Below are 21,739 nucleotides of genomic sequence, written 5' to 3'. Positions count from 1 at the left end.
AAATGGTAAAATTAATTTGGGAAATCAAAAATTGTTTGTAGTGAAATTGCAAATTATATTATTATATTGAATACATTTTGTTTTTCATCTGTAATAGGAAAGATACAGTTTGCTGTACATCACAAAGTCAAAAAAATCAATATAAATTAAGTTGAAGCTGGAGAGGATAGCTCTGTTCAAAATCAGTGTTGATTTAAAAATCAATGTAAGTTTAAACAAACATGTTTTGCTTTATTGATATAACATGCATAACAGCAGGACAGGCTAAAGAACTAAAAAAAAAAAAAAAAGGAAACCTTGAATACCTATGTGTGCTACCACCCAACGTACCTACAATAGATGAAGAGATATGCACATAAATAAAGGTCCAACCTGACTACCAATCAAGAAATTCAAACATGTTTGGCAAATAAAGATTCTTGTAAACCTGTATTCATACTAGCAGATATTAATTTGAATTTTTTTCTATTCTATAAAGTTATACCATTACATTGAACATTACATTGGTCATTGTATAAAATTATAATTTTATTATTGTTTGTAATATGCACCCTCAGCCAAATCAGCATTTATAAGTTGGAAAAAGGAAGGTTTTTTTCTGATTATTATATAAATTTATCTGCATTTTCTGGAAGTAACATTGTTTGCTTACAGTTTTTTTTAAGCAACTACTCTCAGTTTCAAGGCAACATTTAAAGCAAGTATTAAAGCAATTTAAGAATATGTGAGTATACACACACTGTATCTTGTAATATAACTCATTTCCTATTTACAGTTTGGTTTTTAAAGCCCCAACAATATTTCTAATGGAAAAAAGATGTTTCTAATTATAGCTATGCTTCTCTACCTTCAAAATCTAGTTACATTTCGTTGTTCTAATATGGATGTGTGTGTGTTTGTGTGTGTTTCTTCACACAGATATGAAGAATAATAAAACAACTACAGATAGGTCAAACTTTCCACTCCTATATTCTAGGAGGTCACTTTAATAGGTTCTTGTATACCTGTCAAAAACTCTGAGATTTCTAAGACTTTACCCTACTTGCAAATTAATATGTTAGGCTATGCAAACTACACATTAGTGCAAACTAATGCGTTTTTTGTTCAGGAAAAACACACCTTGTGTGCCTTCTCCACACTCAATACTGCTACATCACTGCTTCACTTCTGAACTTCTGGTCACCAAATGTGTGACAGTTTTTCCCATACCAAGCAACTCTGACACCAGCTGAATCCTACAGTTCAGTGCAGTTCTGACACTATCTGGAGTTAGTGTCAGACCTCATACATTAAGGGCCTAGTCACACAAGACTGCCCCCTCCCCCCGCTTCAAATGCCAGTCACAAGTCCATGTTGTGACCCATGCTTCTAACCTATTGGCTATAAATCAGTGTCCCATCACCATCTTCTTGGGTTAGATTAGTTGACTAGGCCAGCTCACAGAATTCAGGAAAACAGTTTACTTACTAGATTACTGGTTATTATAAAAAGCTATAACTCAGAACAGCCAGATGGAAGAGTTGCATAGGGCAAAATATGGGGGCAGGGGGGTGGAGCTTCCATGCTCTCAGAGTGTCTCACCTATCATCTGAACATGGTTACCACCCCGGAAGCTCTCCAAACCACATCCTTTTGGTTTTCTATGGAAGCTTCATAAGACAGGCCTGATCGATCAAATCATTGACCATTGGTGACTGATTTCACCATTGGAGTCACCATTGGTGACTCCATTTCATCTCCCAATCCTCTAATCATATGTTTGGCTCCCCTGGCAACCAGCCCCACCCTTGGAGACTCACAAAATCACCTTAGTAGCAGAAACTAAGGTGTGGTTGAAAGGACTTGTTATAAATAACAAAAGACACTTTCATTGTTTTTGTCACTTAGGAAATTTCAAGGGTTTTAGGAGATCTATGCAGAAAGTGGGGATGGAGACCAATATATATTTCTTGTTATAAATCACAGTATCAGAGATGCCACAGTTTTCATAGATGCTGGTGGGTAACAGTAGACTCCTGGGTCAGAGACAAGGAACTGGATTAACTGTGGCACAGTAGGCAGCATGAACCTCCTGTTCACGTTGGATCTACATCCCACGGGAATGGAACAGATTGGGCCAGGTGAATGCAATAGATATAAGAGGTAGTTTGAGCATTAAAAACCTCTAATACTTAATGATCTGGATTAGTCCACAAGAAAGAGTTAAGAAAAAAAATTTCCAGAGAGCTAGAAATAAGCCTCAGTGGTGTTGTGTCATCAAAACCAAGGAGAGTATTTGGTTCTGTTGAAGTGTCTCATAAGATGAGTTGTTTAAAAATGTTGACTGAACATAGCTTGAAGGAATACATTGGTAGAGTTTTCTTTGGTGGAATAATGAGAATACAGATTATGTTAGAATATATAATTTGTAAATGGGATGAGGAAAGGTATAATAACATGATTTTATGAAGTTTTTATTTTTAAAAAAGCAGAGAGGACAATATATTCTGAGCATGTTTTAAATAAGCCAGTTGACAGAATGAAGTCAATTATAGGAGAGTGAAATGGACTATTGATGTGCTGAGAAAAAGTAAAAGACCCAATGCACAGATATTTCTAGTGAAATTAAAGGTCTTTCAAAATAGGATTCTCATACCATCTGGAAGCAGAAATGTATGAACTAATAATTTTGGACATAGAGCAAATATAGTTAGTAATAAGGCCCAAGAAATCATGGGAATGAGTGACTTGGGTAAATGGAAAAATAATTTATTAGAGATGAAAACAAGGAAATTGAAGGTGTAGGAAATTGAGAGGATCATGTATCCGCACATTAAAATTACTCAACTTTGTGACAGGATATGCAGTGGAAAAGACTGTTAGCTAAGTGTCAAGTTAGTTAATAAATAAGCTGCAGCAAACTGCATTTTACTAGATGATGGAAATGAGATAAAAAAAGGATGGTATATGGAAATGGAGTGAGTCAATAATTTTTTTATCGTGTAATACATGCGACTCTTGTAAGTATATATTCATGTATACACACAGTATACATCAGAATTGATTTATAATATTGAATATCTTAACATAAACTATACATAATGGCAAACTTACCATTAATAGTGTCTTAATAAACAGTAGTTTATAATTTCACATTCCAACAACTAGGAGAGAATGTTCATCATAAAAATATAAAAGCCACCCTTCAATAGTTTTCTAAATGATATTACCTGGTGTGCATATAAGCAATCGTTTTAATCAGTTATAACCTACCTCTAGTACAGTTAAATACTAATATGCTAAAAGAAAATCCATCCTTGACATTCTAGCTTGAGAATATAATAAGACAATTTCTACATCTTGTTTCTTATTTTGCCCGAAATGTATTTACCCAAAAGATAGTAGTTCAAACATGGTAGGAAATGAACTCTTTTTATTTATATGCTAATTAATTATTTTTGATGAGATTTTTATTGCTCGAAAAGTAATCTATGACTCGTCTCTTTTTGAAGTATTTTCAGTAAAGATAATTTTTACCTTATATGTTTGTTTTCTCCATTATTTTTTCCTACATACACTTGAGTTCTTACTGCGAGTCAAGCACTGCCTTAAAGACTCAATAAATGGAAGGCTTATAGATTTTCTGTTGTTGCTCAATCTTCCCCCCAAAATATTTATAATCAGTATACTTAGGAAATAGGATCACATCATTCTCACGCTTAAATGATCAGAAATTCATTTGTAGATTCTCAGGACCGTATGTAACTGTAATGTTTTTAAATGTTCTTGTTGTTGTATATGGCATGAGTCCATGCAATAAACTACTCAGCCAATAATATAATATTTTAAAATATTTTTATTGATTAATTTATTTTTAATGTTTATTTACTTTTGAGAGAGAGAGACAGGGCACAGGCAGGGGAGGGGCAAAGAGAGAGGGAGACACAGAATCTGAAACAGGCTCCAGGCTTCCTGCTGTCAGACAGAGGCTGACATGGGGCTTGGACTCGCTAACTACAAGATTACCTAAGAAGTTGAACGCTTACCTGACTGAACCACCCAGACACCTACTTTAAAACATTTTTTTAAAGCACTCAACACTGAAGGGGAAAGTACATTTTGAACACGTGGATACATGTATAGAGCACTTCAAAAGAAACATGTTTTTCAGGATATTCTAATTTTATGCAATTTTCAAGTCATGTACTATTTGCAATTTAGGCATCAGACATTGAGGAAATCTGTTCTATTACTGGCCAGATGATACATTATTACCTAGACTTTACAAACTAGGAAAATAAGATTAGAAAGTTTACATTAATTTTCTAGGTATGTATTACTAGGAAATTGCAAAGTCAAAAAATAAACATTTGTCTGATCTTTATTTCTATTATATTACTATAAATATCTTTAGTCACTTTTACATGCCAACCAGCACTTAAGCACTTCCCATGTTTAGCTCACCATTTATTAAGCAACTTAAGGTGCAGTTATTATTGTTATCCTAGTAAGAAATGAAAACGGAGGATAAAAGTAAATTACTCACATCACATAACCAATAAGGATTTGAACTCAGGAAGCCTGAGTTAACTCTCTCTATCTACTTTCTTCCCAGCTCCTTTATTTGTCCTTTGTTCACCTTCCCATTTCTCTAATGTCTTCCAAAAAGCGTATGTGAACCTTATACTTTCTCAGAAACTCCATCAGAATCCATGCTTGGTGAAGCAGATGACTTCTTTTCTTTAGGCTAGCCTTAGTCTTGGGATGTTTTTCAAGGAAGACAATATAAGACCCTAGGAGATTTGCACCAGCTGTGGGTTTTTCTGCAGCTCTTTTACTCTTCAATGAAACAAATATCAAACACGTAGTTCATTCTGCCTTATCAGATCTCCCCCACTTCTGTTTCCCTTTTAGAGGAAGACGTGGGCACAAAGGCACTTGGTAACAATCAGGTGATCCATGTTATTACTGCTTTTGAGTCAGAAATTGTTGTCACTACAGAAAACCATACATATCTCCCATAGCTCATTTCAACATGGGTAGACATTTCTGTGTTCTTCAGTAGTAATATTATAATTATGAAAATTTTGGACAGAATTTTTCAATTTTTGAACATGGATTTTATGTTTTCTTTTATCTTTTTTTAAAAAATTTCCATCCTGGGGCGACTGGGTGGCTCAGTCGGTTAAGCGGCCGACTTCGGCTCAGGTCATGAGCTCACGGTCCGTGAGTTCGAGCCCTGCGTCAGGCTCTGTGCTGACAGCTCAGAGCCTGGAGCCTGTTTCAGATTCTGTGTCTCCCTCTCTCTGACCCTCCCCTGTTCATGCTGTGTCTCTCCCTGTCTCAAAAATAAATAATAAAAATGTTAAAAAAAATTAAAAAAAAAAACATTTCCATCCTTTGCATAACCTGGTTCAATGGAAGGATGGCACGTTTCTGGGTCTTGATGAAGTTTGATGAAAATTTGTTTTTTTATATGGTGACTGCCTTATACTCTTCACTGCTGAAACGATGCTTTTTGTATTCATAGGCCATCAACTACATCTTCTGTACCCCCTCTCAGATGTTCTTCTGTGTATTTGGCATCAGGGAAAAAATATAGGGCCTCATTCTACTTTGTTATGTCTAAATAATGTATGCTGTTACTCCTACTTTTACCTTGGGCTAAGGAATATATGTAATTGTGCATTCTCTGTTTCTCCCTATATCTCTCTTACTCTTTCTCTCTCTCTGTTCCTGAAATTCCCTCTCTTCATCTCTTTCAGTTTCTCTGTCTCTCTCTCTCTCTCTCTCTCTCTCTCTCTCTCTCTCTCACACACACACACACACACACACACACACACACACACACCAGAGGTTGTCCTGAATGGGAGGCCTTCCCTTCCATGGCCTTCTCCGATGCCTAAGTATCTTGTCTGCTCTACAATTCCCTTTCTCCAGCCTACTTTCCCTAACTTTAGAAACATGAATAGAGTCTCTGAAATATAGACAGGAATTTAATTGTAATTCTTTTCACAATGTTCTTTTCTTACAACCAGCTCAATGATATAAGAATTAAAATATAATAATTGCCAATCATTTTTCTTGCCTTCCACCATGACACTTCCCTATACATAACATCAGAACTCATGACTTGAAGCTCAAATGAGGGAAGCCAGTAGATTTATGCAAAGTTCTGAAAAACCCATACTGCATTTAGAACTCAAATCATATGTCACATTCTCATTCCTCTTGAGACAACTCTACCAAGGCACTCTTATTAAAGTTCAGTGTCAAATCCCACCTAGGTAATTAGCATAAATATAGAGCAGTAGAAAGTAAGACTGGCAAAAACATCAAAGAATTTGAGATCTTACAATAGGTTAAATATTTTACAACGGTCTACAACAGTGACCACACGTGAACAACAGATGAATATGAAAATGTTTGCCACCCTGAATCAGAGGAGAGCAACTTGTTATGTCTAATGGGGTGGAGTGCTGAAGAATTGCACCTCCCCAAGTCCAGTTACTAAGAAGGAGGATTTCCTTCTGTGGCACATGTAGGAACATCTCAGAAGTATGTAGCTCTGAGGTCTAAAGGTAACATCCGGGTGCTTAAAAGTTTGCAAAGAGACATAATAAACAAATGGTATAAGTGAGATAATTCAGTCTGAAGCATTGTAGCTTCTAGAAATTTCTTAGCCATTTTCAATATTTCACCAGTCCTTAAAAACATGATGGAGCCCCCAAATATTCATTAGATTTCCTGAATGATTTTCTTACATTGAGTATGACTCAACCAGTACACGGAAAATATATTTTTCAGTTGCATGTGTTAGAAGACATCACTCCAACCAACTGGCTAAAAGAATAAAAGGAAGTTATTTGCTCACATAATTGAAAAGTTCAGAACTGAAGAAGGCTGCATACAAGGCTTTATCCAGTCATTCAGTGATATCACCATTTCCATAAGGTGTGAGAAGGATTTTGTTGCAGTAAACATTTAATAAAGAAATAGGTTACTCTTTATACACATAATCTTGAACCTTTCTATGTAGACAGGAGCATTTTGTGCACTGGAGATTTTAACTGGATGTGTAGTCCAGCGCTAATTGCTATGAAATGGGATGAGATGACATGATTTTTACAGCCAATCAGGGGGTGCCCTTAGCGCTGAGGACACCATCATTCTCACCTAGGTTTTCAGCATAATTGGGCAGAGGAGGAATGAGTTTTCAGAATGTGAAAAATATCCATTAAAGATAGACAAATAAAAAAAAATAATGAAAAGTTCTTCTAATTAAAAATCTCATAATTTAGGAGAACATTTCATTATAATTCTGATTGACAGTATGGCTGTTTCTTGGTATGTTTATAGTAACAATTTTTGAGAGTTGCTCTTAGCCTTTGTCTTTTCTGATTTTATTCTTGCCTTCTTAGTAAATATGCATAGGTAGCATTTGGTCATTCGGTAGAAGTAATAAGATTGCTGAATAGCTATAGACCCTTTGCTAAGCAGGTCTATGAGTGCCAGATATTGATCTAGCAATGTACTGGCTCAAATCCATTTTAATTTGCTTTTCCATTTTTATCTTCCTATGGGGGGCTACATTTCTGCCTAGTATGCGAGAAAATAAACTCATTGTTAATTATAGTGCTTGTATTTCTCTATATAGCTAGCAAGAGAAGCACTGACATTGAATTCTGAGATATAAAATAATGCCCACACAGAAAATTAATATGATTAGATTTTTTATACACGAGCCATACTCTTGTCATTTATTTAATTTCAGAGGAGATTAAAAATAGCTATATTCTACAGTCTGGAACACAGCAAGTCAAGATGGTCTTGGATAGCTACTCTGTATCACAGCACACACAATGTTACATAAGCACACTGCTGGGGTTGCGTTTGTTAGTTAGAAAACAAGACATAATTATGGAACATGAATCCACACCATTTAAAATGAAAACAATCTTAGCAATAGGCAGAGTCCAAATCATTTCTTTTTCAGTTTTAAGTTATTATTAGGCTAGAAATGAGGCCCACTATTCATCAATTTTTTAAACACAATTGAGAGTCATTAAAATTTTGAGAGTAATCAAATTTTAAGTGTTGCCTCTGGATACTCCCATAACATACTGAACAGATATTCGCATTTTAAGTTTTTGGAGGGAAAATGGAAACCCTACTGAATTTGATTTTCACCAGTCTCAATATTAGCTAGTCATATCTATGTAACCTCTTGGACACTGCACACAACATATAGTAGAAATCTCACAAGACAGAATGTTAAGCAGTTAACAGATTGTCACCGGTGTCAGGAGAAAAAAACAAGGGAGGATTAATTTTAATTTCTTCCAGGGGTATAGTAGCAATTTCATTTTCAACACAAGTCAGATCAGTCTATTTATTAATACATTATATAAATTATTATTTTCAGTAATATATAAGAACATACCATATTATGCTGAATTTAGAAAGAATGTTACTTTTGAACATGACAGATTGCTTAGACTTTATAATAATAAATTATGAAACATATTTATATTTAGTCATTAAGTCATTTGCTGTCAAATAACATAGTATTTTGTAAAATGTATTTAATTGCAAAATAATTAAATATGTTAAAGGTAGATTTTTTTTTAGATCAAAAAAATTTTTATATGATTTTTTTTACATCTATTTATTTTTGAGACACAGAGATAAAGCACAAGTCGGGGAGGGTCAGAGAGAGAATAAGACATAGAATCTGAAACAGGCTCCAGGCTCTGAGCTGTCAGCACAGAGCCCTACATGGGGCTCGAACTCACAAATGTGGGATCATGACCTGGGACAAAGTCAGATGCTTAACCGACTGAGCCACCCAGGTGCCCCTAGATCAAAAATTTTTAAACTGGGATCATAGTTATGTGTTACCTATTGCACATTGTCTAAAAAACATTCTTTTAATATTTTTTATAGTTTTTGGGTTGCTTAAGGAGGAAGGTAAAACTGATCTAGAATATTCCATCATAGCCTTCTTTTCATTCACTTTACATCTGTGTGGCATTTACTCGTAAAAGCTGTTAATAAACTGTTAATCAAACACACTCTCTAAAAATACGTTATGAAAATAAAAACCTGACTGCAAAACAACAACAACAACAACAATGTGATTCATCACATCAATAAAAGAAAGGACAAGAAACATACAATCCTCTCAATAGATGCAGAGAAACCATTTGACAAAATACAGCATCCTTTCTTGACAAGAAAGTAGGTATAGAGGGATCATACCTTGAGATGATAAAAGCCATATACAAGAGACCCAAAGGTCATATCATCCTCAATGGGGAAAAACTGAGAGCTTTCCCCCTAAGGTCAGGAACAAGACAGGGATGTCTACTCTCACCACTGTTATTCAACATAGTATTGGACGTCTTAGCCTCTGCAATCAGACAACACAAAGAAATAAAAGGCACCCAAATTGGCCAGGAGGAGGTCAAACTTTCATTCTTTGCAGATGACATGATACTCTATGTGGAAAAGCCAAAAGATTCCACCAAAAAGCTGCTAGAACTGATCCATGAATTCAGCAACGTTGCAGGATATAAAATCAATGCACAGATATCACTTGCATTCCTATACACCAACCATGAAGTAACATAAAGAGAAATCAAGGACTCAATCCCATTTACAATTGCACCAAAGACTCCCATTTACAATTGCACCAAAGACCATAAAATATCTAGGAATAAATCTAAGCAAAGAGGTGAAGAATCTAAAAAAATTTTAGATTGAAAAATCTAAAAATATAGAAAAATACTGAAAAATATAGAAAGCTTATGAAAGAAATTGAAGAAGACACAAAAAAATGGAAAAAATATTCCAGGTTCCTGGATAGGAAGAACTAATATTGTTAAAACAATCTATATATTCAATGCAATACCTATCAAAATAACATCAGCATTCTTCACAGACCTAGAACAATCAATCCTAAAATTTGTATGGAACCAGAAAAGACCCCGAAAAGCCAAAGCAATCTTGAAAAAGAAAACTAAAGAAGGAGGCATCAGAATCCCAGACTTCAAGCTGTATTAAAAGCTGTAATCATCAAGACAGTATGGTACTGGCACAAAAACAGACACTCAGAGCAGTGGAACATAATAGTGAACCCAGAAATGGACCCACAAACGTATGGCCAACTAATCTTTGACAAAGCAGGAGTGTCCAATGAAAAAAGACAGTCTCTTCAGCAACTGGTGCTAGGAAAACTGGACAGCCACATGCCGAAAAATGAACCTGGACCACTTTCTTACACCACACACAAAAATAAACTCAAAATGGATGAAAGACCTAAATATAAGACAGGAAGCTATCAAAATCCTCGAGGAGAAAGCTGGCAAAAACCTCTTTGACCTTAGCTGCAGCAACTTCTTACTCAACACGTCTCCAGTTGCAAGGGAACCAAAACAAAAAGGAACTATTGAGGCCTCATCAAAATAAAAAGCTTCTGCACAGCGAAGGAAACAATCAGCAAAACTAAAAGACAACAGACAGAATGGGAGAAGATATTTGCAAACGACATATCAGATAAAGGATTAGTATCTAAAATCAAAGAACTTATCAAACTCAACACCCAAAAAACAAATAATCCAGTGAAGCAATGGGCATAAGACATGAGTAGACACGTCTCCAAAGAAGACATCCAGATGACCAACCAACACATGAAAAAATGCTCAACATCACAAATCAAACCACCTCACACCTGTCAGAATGGCTAACAGTAACAACTCAGGCAACAACAGATGTTGGTGAGGATGCAGAGAAAGAGGATCTCTTTTGCATTGTTGGTGGCAATGCAAGCTGGTGCAACCACTCTGGAAAACAGTACGGAGGTTCCTCAAAGAACTAAAAATAGAACTACCCTACAACCCAGCAATTGCAGGTCAATGTGTGTGTGTGTGTGTGTGTGTGTGTGTGTGTACATACATAATTAGTATTTATCCAAGGGATGCAGGTATGCTGTTTCGAAGGGGCACATGCACCCCAATGTTTATAACAGCACTATCGACAATAGCCAAAGTATGGAAAGAGCCCAAATGTCCATCTATGGATGAATGGATAAAGAAGATGTGGTATATATAGACAATGGAGTATTACTCGGCTATCAGAAAGAATAAAATCTTGCCATTTGCAACTATGTGGATAGAACTAGAGTGTATTATGGTAAGCAAAATTAGTCAGTCAAAGACAAATATCATATGACTTCACTCATATGAGGACTTTAAAGATACAAAACAGATGAACATAAGGGAAGGGATGCAAAAATAATATAAAAACAGGGAGGGGGCAAAACATGAGACTCTTAAATATGGAGAACAAACAGAGGGTTACTAGAGGGGTGGTGGGGGGGATGGGCTAAATGGGTAAGGGGCATTAAGAAATCTACTCCTGAAATCATTGTTGCACTATATGCTAACTAACTTGGATGTAAATTATAAATAAATAAATAAATAAATAAATAAATAAATAAATAAGAAAATGAAAACCTGAGAACTCTTGAATTAGTTTTTTTTCCACTCCTATGCAGTTAAATAAAATCAGATAAATTTTCTCTGGTTCATTCAAACTGAAAGACATTGTGCAGTACTTTCTTCAACACTTAACTTGTAACAGAGCTATGTCTTTAGAGAAGTAGGGCTAGAAGCCAGCTTCCAAGAGTGGAAGAAGTGAATGGAAAACTGAACTCTGAAAAGAATTTTTTTTTAATTCTGAATGTGTTTCCAAGTCAATGTTTATTTTGTTTATTTCCCTGTTAAAATTTATATTCTTTAGAACAAAAGTAACATAGTCTGTAATAGTCCAAGAAACAAACACTTTTACCCAGTTGTTATCAAATATATGTGTTCAGTTAAAGTCTATAAGGTGACCTGTGAGCTGTTTGCTAAGTCCCTTTGCCATCACTTCAGCCAAGATTTGCTTTGAATTTGTAAGGCTCCCTGTGGCTTCAGATGAATTGGAACTCCATGCTGCCTGCAGAGGTATTTCACTGGCATGCTAAAATTTTACTATCTCAGGATCACGATCAACTTGTGTACCTTTGTTTTGCATTTGGGTAACAAAAAGACTGGTCCCTCATTGGAATTGAACCTAGGTGAAATCACCCCCATTGTTCCATCATCCAATCCCAGTTTAAGAACCAATCTAGTCCATGTTGTTATGGTTAGCAAAACAATCACACTTGTACATTAAAACACGGAAGTATTTCTATGGATACCACTGGTATTAGCATTCAGTGCTACATTTGGTTGTAGGTTTCTGTCTGACAAATAAAGATGGTTGGATCCTATTTCCACTCATCTGCTAACACATAACCTAAACAGGCCTGTACCTGTTATCTAGAATACACTATATAATACATTATGTTCAGTAACTTATTTACAGAGATATGTTTAACTAGGCTTCTGGATACAGGTGTAGTTAAAGATTTTTGAATGGGTATGTTGAAAATAATTGCCTATTTTCTCTTTTTACATTGATACAAATACTCAGTTCAAGAAGTGATGACATAGCCTGGAGAGTAGAGAAAAAGATATAATGCATGGGGTAGTACCATCAATGACTCAGCTTGAGGAGGTGATAAGGAGAAAATGTATTTACTCTGGAGAGTGTTATGGAAAGCATTCAACTCTTGCTTCCTGATGTTATTTCTGTAAATTATTAGTTCTCTGTACTGAGAGCAGTCTAACACAGAACATGGGGACTCTCACATTCTTTTGACTTGTCACAGGCTCAAGCTGTGATGACTAACCCCTTTACTCCTAGACGGCCTACAGAGAAGTTCTCTGGCTGATTTCAGATATTATTTTTTTCACAGTAAGAATGCTAGTAGAATAGGTGGTAAGAATATAATGAAGTAAAATTCTATTCTCTTTTCCTCCCCTCTAGGTATATTCCAACTGGCAGGTTTTGTTGTAGTTGCTGATAAAAATAAGCTATACCTGCTCCAAGCCAGTAAGGGGTCAAGATATTAGAGACATAATAGAAGTGTTTGGTCATATATCACCATGTCAGTGACACCTGGTCAGACCCTCTTATCTTCACTACCACACACACATACACGTTACAGTTCAAATAGTTTCTTTAAAACTCTGCATCCCCTTTTCCACTACCTATTTTTATAGTATGCTATCATAATGTATAATGCATTATATAATTTGCTCATTTGTCAGTCTCTCTTCTAAATTATTACCTCATGAAGGACAGGGTTTTTGATTTGTTTTGTTCACAAATATATTCCCAACACCTAGATCAGTGCCTGGGACAAAGTAGCCACTTCATAAATATTTGTCAAATAGAATAAATCGTTTTATAAACATAAAACTCCCATTTGAATGGGAAAATGTTTGGTGTCTCCTTTCCATCTCTGCAGAGATGGGACAGAGTCAAGTACCTTCCTGTCACTGAACCACAAGAGAGCGGGCTATGGTGAGAGGAAAATAGAATGGGTGGTTAGAAGTGCAGCCTCGAGAACCACACAGGATCTTGGCTTCACTTTCTAATCCTATGATCTTGGAAACATTGCTTGACATCTCCATTCCCTATTTTCTGCACCTGACATCTTATCTCACACTTTAACTGGGTTTTCAGGATGTAATGTGCATAAACTATTTAGATATATGCCTCCCTCATAGCTCTTATTATCATGACAGATATCTTATGGCTTTCCACAAAGAGCACAGTGCAGGAACCAATAACACTATTAGGGGTCTTGGATTTTCTTACTATTATGATTCTTTTTTTGATTTAGAGATAATCACAAAGTAGGAAAATTAACCTCTTAATAGGAAAAATTTCCCCCCTAAATGATATCGCAGACATTAGACCCTGAAAACTGGTGCGAATTAGCTCACAGCTCAATGAACGAAAACAAAGGTGTTCTCTTTTTCTTTCTTTCTTTCTTTTGTTTTTAATTTACATTTCTTCCCTGGAGAATATTAAAAGTCAGTTGGCAACAAAAGTATTGACAAACTGTGATTAGTTCTGTGTCATTTTTATTTTTTTTTAATTTTTTTATTTATTTTTGAGAGAGAGAGAGAGAGACAGAGAGGGAACAGGAGCGGGAGAGGGATGGTGGGAGAGGGAGAGAGGATCTGAAATGAGCTCTGCACTGTCAGGAGTGAGGCTGATGTGGGGCCCGGACTCACATAACTAAGAGATCATCACCTGAGCTCAAGTCAGATGCTCAACTGACTGAGGCAGCCAGAAGCCCCAGTTCTGGGTTTTTGAACCATCATTTTCACTTGAAATAGTAATGTGTAAGGAATTTATATTTAAGGTTAAACTGCAAAAGTGTTAGTTCTGACTTTTTCTCATGCTTTGTAAATTTTATAGATGGGGGGCCTCATGATGTAATAGTTTAATATATTCTGTGCTGCATTGCAGTTTTGGAAAGTGAGATACTTGAGAGCCTTTGCATTGAAAACTTCCACTTTAGGACTTTTTAGGAAACGAGTAAAAGGCCTGTAGGACAGTATGACAGACTTGTATCAATCCTACCAGGAACCCAGCTACACACAAGTCTGGTTTGGATAAGACAGAGGAAAGGGGAGATAATGTAACAACTAAATTTTATTTATAAGATGAAAATGAGAGAACTGATCTTATTTCCTATGGTAGCAAAATACTCAGGAAATCTCTCTGTACATGGCAAATAGATTCCATCACTAATGTTGTGACATACTAAATTATTGCCAAAAGAATATTTGCTATCAAATGGAACTCATTTTATAACCCTGTCTTGTGAGCTTGGATGAACAAAAGAGGAGAAAAAGGAGTATAATTTGAGATGGAAAAATGGAATAATGACTTCTTGACAATGGGAGTGGTTTTAAGAATGTGTTCCACAGACACTTAGAACTTATCAACAGCAGCTCCTCAGTACTGAAAACATGTAACACAGCGTGTTTTTAAAGTTTTACCTAACTTCTGCAAAAAGAAGGGAGGATGGGGAGGGCCAAGGTGGGGAATAAGGATGACTATCTTCCCAGGCCAGGTCTAGGCATTTAGGTAAATATTAAATTCACATTGCCAAGCAGAAGACGCCTTATTTTGGTATTGTCTTTTTTTGGTTTTCTGTATTTTCCCTTTTTCTTCTGAAATCCTGCATCTGTTCTTATACATTACCCACTTTTCCCTGTTAGCTCCTCTATAACGTAATCAACAGTGTTATTTTTAAGTCATGATCTGCTCATCTCAACATCTCAGTTAGGTGTCTCCTTCGCTGACCTTGTTTTTATTTTGTTTGTTTTTATCCGTTGATTATGGGTTGCTCTGCTGGTTTTTTTTTTTTTTTTACTTGTTTTGCTTTGCTTTTGTATGTTAGACATTCTGTATAATACAAGAGTAGAGCCTAATGCAATTAAGTTTTAACCCCAGAAAAGAGAGAAAAAGAGACTGTACATGATGAGGAGGGAAATAATGAAACATATGGATAAGAGTTTATCATGGGATCTAGCAGGCAGAATTCCAGGATGGTTGCCATGATTCCCTGTCTTTGGTGCCCTGCTTCTTCTCTCCTTGCGTGTGGGTGGGACTGTGAATACACAGGGGATCTCTCCTGGGTTTAACTTATTTTATGGCCAAGGAAAGGATTTTGTAGATGTCATTAAGGTGACAAAAGAGTTGATTTTGAAATAATCAAAGGAGAGATTATCCTAAGTAGGTCTGATTCATTCAGATGGGAACCCTTCAAAAGGGTCAAAGACTCAAAGGGAGAGAGATTTTTTTGCTCCCTTTGATGAAGTGGCCTGCAATTTTGTGGCACTTCAGGAGGCTTCTGGTTGCTGAGAGTAGGCAAAACAGCAGGCAAGAAAACAGGATCTCTGTCTTGCAACCACAAGGGACTGGATTTTGTCAAAAACGACGTGAGCTTGGAAGGGGAGCCTAAGCTTCAGATGGAAGCACAGCCCTGGCCAACAGCTTTGATTGCAGCCCGTGAGAACCTGAGCAGAGGGCTCAACTAACCCACCTCTAGACTCCTGACCCAGAAATACTCAGAGACGGTAAAACTGGGTCCCCTGAAACTGCTAAATTATGATAATGTGTTATACAGTGATTGAAAACAAATGCATGGCATTTTTTCACCATGGCTTACCTGTTTTGAGACTGGGACCAGGACTTTTTCAACCCAAACACCAGACTTATTAACTGTAGGAGATCTATCCCTACTTTGCAGTCCACCACTGGCTATTAGTTTGCTGCAGGGATCACTTTGCTCCCAAGTTCTGTCCCTGGCTTTCTGTACCTGTGGACTTCTTTCTACCTTTTTTGCTTTGCTTTGTCTAAGACTCTGCATACCTCGGGGGAATTTGCACGGTGATTTTGCCACTGTCTTATAATCGTGTAACTGGTACACCTCAGGAGCATTTCTTCTAATGCTTCTATCCTTCCACAGTCTGCATTGGGCTGTAGTGGCTGCACACTCAGGGATGGTCCTATATGCTGAGTAGGTGCTATCTGCCTGCTTGGTTGCTCTGCTTTTTGTCTTCTAACATCCACTATGATGCATTTCAGAAAGGGTCCATTTATCTTAGATCTGTCATAACCCTTCTGCCATGTCCAAAGACTTTGACCTGGGACACATTCCAAGAGATTTCTTTTAGTCATTCTGTCCTTCCGTGAGTCATTGACAAACACTAGATCGCCACCAGGCACTATATTAGGGTTTCTCAAAGCGTTTTAGACTTTTTTTCCCTAATAATCCCCAATAAAATTTTGATGCCACAGATAAACTGTACATCTGTTTACCTACTGAGTGTGTTTCTGTGTTTTATCCATAAGAAGAGTAAGATTTTTATCCCTCAAGAACCAATTTTTACCCCCTTCTGGGTGACATTGCCTTGTTGATAATGTATTTATGAGGTCAAAACCCTATGGGACAAATTTGGTGGTTAGGCGCCTTGATCACCTCCTCTTTATCCTTTGTGACAAAGGGATTCCCACTCTAGTGTCATGGGGATGGCTGAACATACAACACACAACAATGGACAGATGAAATTGAAATTGTTTATTAGTCATATGTACTCACTCAGGGGAGGAGAATCTCACCTGTCATTCAAGATCACTGGAACAGAGTGAACAATCAGGGACTGTGAGGGGCAGGCTTTGTAGTGTCAGGAGGATGAGGTGACCCTAGGTTCCCATAGCAGGGTGTGATTGACTTAAGTTTGAATGATTCCACAGTTGGCAGGGAACTGAAGACTAGTGCTCTAGAATAAACAGGAAATACATTTGGCCTATTGATAATGAGGGTCATTTAGCTAGGAGATGCCATCTGTGAGAGCAGAATAGGGAGGAGAATTTATGGTTAGATCACTCAAGCCCCTTCTGATTTTACCAGATGTCAAGGCAGTACATAACATGAACCATAATTGTATGTCTGACATCACAGTGAAGGTGGATTGCTTTGTGCCTAGAGTTCTTTGAAATCCGAATCCTTCAAGCTAGCCTATCAAAGCAATGAAACTTTGACTGCTTTCTATTTACCCATTCCATAGAAAATGCATACCTCTACTTTCTGTGGCCTAGAGATGACATTAGTGAAAGATCTCTTCATTCCTGGGGCTCTTCCTTTTTTTGGACCTTAGTTAGTTTAAGTTTGGTTTCACCTTTAGGGCTCTATAGACTTAAAAACACTAATATTTATAGCTTATTCAATTTATCATCATTATTAGCATGGAAACAATGATTTCTGGTGATACTCTATATCCTAACTAGAATCATAACCTAGGTATGTCTCTTAGGAAATTCATGAGGGTATCTAAGTTATATTGCAAATTTTATATATTTTAATTAAAATGATGGTAGTGAACATGGAGAAAAATACTAACAAAAATGTTTCATATAATTCTCAATGTATTTAAAGTAATTTAAAACACATCACCAATATTTATAAGAGCTACATTTCCTGTGGTGAATATTATAGAGAGGTGTGGTAGACAGAATTATGTTTACTCCCTCTTCCAAGATATCCATTTCTTGATCCCGGGAGCCTGTTAATATGTCATTTTATGCAACTGATAAAATGGGAGTTTGGACATGATTGAAGTTATGGATTTTGAGATGGAGAGATAATTTGGTGGTTATCTAGATTAAACCCTATAAGAGTCAGTAAAAGCAAAAAAGTCATTCCCTGCTAGGGTCAGCGACAGAGAGATATGGGTATGGAATAAAAAGGCAGAAACATGCAGCATTGCTGGCTTTGAATAGGGAAGATGAGGTCATAAACCAAGGAATGCAGATAATCACTAGGGGAAAAAAACTAGGAAAGAGATACTCACTTAGGACCTTCAAAAAGGAACACAATCCTGCCAATACTTTGATTTTAGCCCAGTGAGATCTATGTTGAACATCTGACCTCCAGAATTGTAAGATAATAAGTTTCTGTTGTTTTAAGCAACTAGGATTGTGGTCATCTGTTATGGCAGCAATGGAACATATATACACGAAATTATAGAAATATTTGTTCTTTCTCTAGCAGTAAAATGCTAATTATAAACCACAAAGAATGTCACATCCAGCTTTTTTCTCTCTCTCTCTCTCTCTCTTTTTTTAGTTTTAATTTAATTCCTGTTAGCTAACATACAGTGTTATATTATTTTCAGGTAATACAGTATAGTAAGTCAACACTTCCGCACTTCACCTAGTGCTCATCACTGCAAGTGCACTCCTTAATCCCTATCACCTATTTCACCCATACACCTGCCCCTCTGGTAACCACCAGTTTGTTCTCTGTAATTAAGAGGCTGTTTCTTGTTTTATCTGTCTGTATGTCTATCTCTCCTTTTTTTCCCCCTTTGCTTGCCTGTTTAGTTTTCTAAATTCCACATATGAGTAAAATCATATTGTATTTGTCTTTCCTGTTTCTACTATAAATATAGGGGTACATGTATACCTTTGAATTAGTGTTATTGTAGTCTTTGGGTAAATAGCCCATAGTGTGATTGTTGGATCATAAAGTAGTTCTATTTTTAGCTTTTTGAGGAAACTCCATTCCGTTTTTCACAGTGGCCGCACCAGTTTGCATTCCTACCAACAGTGTAAGAGGGTTCCCCTTTCTTCACATTCTAACCAACACCTGTTGTTTCTTGTATTATTGATTTTAGTTATTCTGACATTATCAGGTGATATCTAATTATAGTTTTGTTTTTCATTTCCCAGATGATCAGTAATGATGAGCATCTTTTCATGTGTCTGCTAGCCATCTCTATATATTCTTTAGAGAAAAGTCTGTTCGTGTCTTCTGCCCAGTCTTAATTGTATTATTTATATTCTGGGTGTTGAGTTTTATAAATTCTTTATGTATTTTGGATACTAACCCTTTATTGGATATGTTATTTGCAAACATCTTTTTTCCATTACACAGGTTATCTTTAATTTTGTTGATTTTTTTTGTTGCTGTGCAGAAGCTTTTTATTTTGATGTAGTCCCAAGAGTTAATTTTTGCTTTTGTTTTCCTTGCCTCAAGATATATATCTAGAAAGAAGTTGCTATGGCCAATGTCAGAGAAGTTACTCACTGTGTTCCATTTTAGGATTTTTATGGTTTCAGGTCTCACATGTATTTTTGTGTATGGTATAAGAATGTGGTCCGGTTTCATTCTTTTGCATGTTGCTGCTCAGTTTTTCACCATTTGCTGAAGAGACTGTTCTTTTCCCATTGGATATTCTTTCCTGCTGGTCCAAGATTAACTGACCATACAGTGGTGGGTTGATTTCTGGATTTTCTATTCTGTTCCATTAATCTACATGTCTATTTTTGTACCAGTACCATACTGTTTTGATCACTACAGTTTTGTAATATAACTTGAAGTCTGGAATTGTGATGCCTCCAGCTTTGCTTTTCTTTATCAAGAATGCTTTGGCTATTTGGGGTCTTTTGTGGTTCCATACAAATTTTAGGATTGTTAGTTCTAGCTCTGTACAAAATGCTGTTGGTATTTTGAGTGGGATTGCATAAATCTATAGATTGCTTTGGTTTTATAGACATCTAATATTTATTCTTCCAATCCATGAGCATGGAATATCTTTCCATTTCTTTATGTTATCTTCAATTTCTTTTATTAGTGTTTTATAGTTTTCAGAGTAGAAGTCTTTCACTTCTTTGGTTAGGTTTATTCCTAGGCCTTCTTATTTTGGATGTAATTGTAAATGGGATTGTTTTCTTTTTTTTTAATTTTTTTAATGTTTATTTATTTGACAGAGAAAGAGAGCGGGGGCGGGGGGAAGAAGAGAGAGAGGGACACAGAGAATCCAAAGCAGGCTCCAGGCCCTGAGCTGTCAGCACAGAGCCCGATGTGAGGCTTGATCTCATGGACTGCAATATCATGACCTGAGTCAAAGTTGGATGCTCAGTTGACTGAGTCACCCGGTGCCTCATAAATGGGGTTGTTTTCTTAATTTCTTTTTCTGCTGCTTCATTATTGGTGTATAGAAATGCAACAGATTTCTGCACATTAATTTTGTATCCTACAACTTTACTGAATTTGTTTATTGGTTCTAGAAGTTTTTGGGTAGAATCTTTAGGGTTTTCTATATATCATATATCATCTGCAAATAGTGAAAGTTTTACTTCTTCCTTACCAATTTGGATGCCTTTTGTGTGTTGTTGTTGTTGTTGTTGTTGTTGTTGTCTGATTGCTGTGACTAGGACTTCCAGAGCTATGTTAAAAAAAGAAGTGGTGAGAGTGGGCACAATTGTCTTGTTCCTGACCTTAGGGGAAAAGTTCTGTTTTTTCCTATTAAGGATGATGTTAACTGTGGGTTTTTCATATATAACCTTTATTATTTTGAGATATGTTCCCTCTAAACATACTTTGTTGAGGAATTTTATCATGAATGAATGTTGTACTTCATCAAATGCATTTTCTGCCTCTTTTGAAATGATCATATGGTTCTTATCCTTTCTCTTATTGATGTGAAGAAATCTAGCTTATTTTCAATGGGATAAATACTCTTGTCTCTTCACAAATCCTTTGGATCCTTAGTGGAAGGATGGAAGGCTTCATGCTTTGCAAAGGTTTCACAGTGACTATCCAGGCTTTGTTGAGCTTAGGTAGTTGACCTCCCTTCTGCCTTCATGTAATTATATTTTTATATGTATAACATATATCACACTTAATTTCACCAACAGACCTTAAGCATTTGTTCTTCCTCCATGTGATATTCAAAAGTCCCATATACTATATTTTGAAATTTTTAAAATAATGTTCCTTTTATATAGACAGAAATTTAGCATTTGCAGGATAAAATCATGTCTGCCAATAACCTGCTCCACATCCCGCATAACCTCACAATTGGGCTTATCTATAGATCCCTGGACACCGTTCCACCCCCTGTGGTCCTTGGAGTGGGATGAGGCCAGGTCCCCACATGATTGAACTGGTTTCGGAACTCTGTCCAGAATTTCTATTCTGCTTTTCCTGGATATTTTCCAGGACCCAAGTTGGGATTAAAGCATATTCCATTAACTTGTATACCCTTATATCAGCATAACTGGCACCTTTCCCAAAGCAAGACTCCATATCATTGCATATACCAAAGTGTCTATTTTCTAAGACAGAATTTTCAGTTTCTTGAGGCAACACACTGCGAGTTCATTTTGACAGTGACTAGTTACAAGACAAAAATCTCCTCAAGCACTGTAATCTTATCTTTCAGTGTTTAGCTTACCAAAATGACAGAGCTTACATTTTCATTCCTATTTTGTAGCAACAAAAGCAATTTTGTATAAA

The sequence above is a fragment of the Neofelis nebulosa genome, chromosome 1 (assembly GCF_028018385.1).
Source record: "Neofelis nebulosa isolate mNeoNeb1 chromosome 1, mNeoNeb1.pri, whole genome shotgun sequence".
Lineage (NCBI taxonomy): Eukaryota > Metazoa > Chordata > Mammalia > Carnivora > Felidae > Neofelis > Neofelis nebulosa.
The sequence above is the reverse complement of the archived record's forward strand: the minus strand, read 5'-3'. Positions refer to the sequence as shown.